This window comes from Pygoscelis adeliae, unplaced genomic scaffold, assembly GCF_000699105.1.
Source record: "Pygoscelis adeliae isolate BGI_AS28 unplaced genomic scaffold, ASM69910v1 Scaffold108, whole genome shotgun sequence".
Classification (NCBI taxonomy): domain Eukaryota; kingdom Metazoa; phylum Chordata; class Aves; order Sphenisciformes; family Spheniscidae; genus Pygoscelis; species Pygoscelis adeliae.
Window position 1 is genome coordinate 1,740,601 of NW_008825498.1, and position 2,359 is coordinate 1,742,959.

Consider the following 2,359-nt stretch of genomic DNA (forward strand, 5'->3'; position numbering starts at 1 on the left):
AAATGTATGGAATGGCCGCTTCCTGACCTGCCAGGCTGGCACTGAAGACTGTCTCAGGGCTTGAAAACCTGGTTGCAAAAAGGAAGACAGACACCTTGAAGCGGAGATTTGTGTTACGCCTTTGGTGGAAAAGTAATGAAATTCCCACGGATAATCTGCATTTGTAATCAATAACCAGGTGCAATAAAGCATGGAAACTAAATTAAACACTGTTCTACAGCAAAAATTGCTACATAAGTGACATTTATTAGTGTTCCGCTATATTTACAGTTTTAACATAGTAAAACTCCAAAGTGAATTACCACTTGGCAGAAAGCACAAAAGTGCACATTAAATCTACATTTATAACGCATCATAATCTCTGCTAACACAAATTATAAAAGCAAGAATTACAGGTATGTTAGGAATTGTCTCAAAAGTCCCAAGCCAAAGGAAAGAAAAAGGCCTTTGTTTTGCAAGGTAATTTTTTTATACAAAGTTGCAACGTGATCTTTCATTTTCACACTACCAACGTGTACCATGAAAATCCCTATATAGTCCAAAAAGTAGGTAGTATGAAAGTAAAGTATACTACAACATGGAGAATACAGACTATTAAAAAAAGTAATACTTGTGCCACCTTCAAAATAACACTCTCTCCCAACTACACCTCAAGAACCTGTACCGCACAGACCCGTTTTTCCTTTCGGCCGCAGACAGCACGGGTGCTGTTGGATTTAAGCAGCAGAAAGGTGTGCAACCACCGCCACGCCGTCACCTCGACTTTTGAGATCATCCCTTCGGGCCGTCAGCAGCGTTACGCCCGCTGTACAGGACAGACCGGAGTCCAAACCCGCTCCCAGGATGGAGGAGGAAATAAAGCAAGCCTGTCCCCTGCTGGCTCGGGGGCAGGGCTCATGCTACCGAAATCACTACAGAAACGATCTATATAAGGCTTTATTAGCACGTCACAGACTCGACTGCAATAGCTTTTTCAAACATTAGCCACTAATGATTCAATGATTACAGAATTCTGCATTAATTATTAAAATTTTACACCTAGAAACAAATAGAAAGAAATGCTTCTTTTTTTTTTTTCCAACAGTACTTTTATTTATTTTAAAGCAGGTGATTATTTTTTCTTCTGCTCCAGAGTCTTGATTCACTTCCTGCAGGTGCCCTGTTTGTTCTTGAGGGAGAATTCACTAATGCAGGAAGACATTTGCCAGAAAACATCTGTCGGAGAAGGATATTGAATATTGAAACTATAGTTAGATTGTTATTTTGGATAACAGGAGGATGTAGGTCACAAAGAGTGCAGGATGTCTAAAGGCTTATAAAGTATCTCAGTACACAATGACGTGACTCCAGCAAAACACTCAGTAGTTTTGTGCGTATTTTACAGTTCTGAAGAGTGAAAATTCCTTAGGGGAAAACAGACACCAAGTGAGACAATGCTCTTAGAAACACGGGCGTAAAAACATGCAGGTGTATGGAACTGCACCGCATTTGCACTACGAGAACAAAATGGGACTCTCTGGTCTTTAGTTGCTGCATCCACCCAGGATGATTATGACTTTTGTATCTTTCTATCAAGCGTTCTGGCGCGAAAGAGACAGCAGCTCTCACAGGCTGTCTGTTCCAGCCACGCTGGCCAGAACTATTTAAACCTGAGATCAGCACAAACCACTCGCACTTGCCATCGAGCGCAGGTCGCTGCCGAGGATCATGCCCGTTACCAGCACACGCAGAGCGAATGGTAAACACCAAGCTTTCGATTAGATTCGTTTCCACCAGTTATTATTTTCTGGTTTGCACTAATTATTCCTCTCCTCCTCCCCTCCTAATTTTCTAAAAATTATCCCTGCTCTAAAATGAAAATGATCATTCACCATGCCCTCTTCATTATGTCCTGCAGAGGAAATCTAATCTTAAGAACAGTAATACACTGAAAATCCAAGTCTTTTGTGGTTTCCCTGCTCAGAATTTAGGATTAAAGAGTTATTTTCAGGGGAAGTGTCAAAGTTGTAATATTTAGAGATTATTCTGGACATTTATCTCAATATATCTAAAAGAGAGAGTGCTTTTTGAAAGCTCTAAAATGACAAAACAAACAAACAAATAAAAATTTAAAAAAAACCCCAACCCTCTACACCTCCAGCCTCACAAGCAAGCAGTCAAGCAAGGTCTCTAAAACTGTCACTTCAAATTCCAAACATAGGAAAAGCCTGTGCAACAAGAAACCACACAATTTTTCATTTATGAAAGGAACTAAGTTTCAGTAAAGAAGCAAAATAAAAAAATTGTTCAGTGAGAACAAACTAGAGATGATAAAGCTGATGCTTAAACGCTCACACTACGTGATCATACAACTGGGGGA

The 2,359-nt window shown here is 40.1% G+C and overlaps 1 protein-coding gene across 1 annotated transcript in view; it reads right to left on the bottom strand.

Annotated features, from left to right (window-relative positions):
• Positions 1 to 1,072: 1,072 nt before the first annotated feature.
• Positions 1,073 to 2,359, bottom strand: part of NDFIP1 (Nedd4 family interacting protein 1) — an 8,226-nt gene continuing 6,939 nt past the window's right edge. The window contains exon 8 of the mRNA XM_009331462.1: positions 1,073 to 1,215. The gene's annotated coding sequence lies outside the window, so the exon portion shown is untranslated. The remainder of the gene's footprint in view (positions 1,216 to 2,359) is intronic.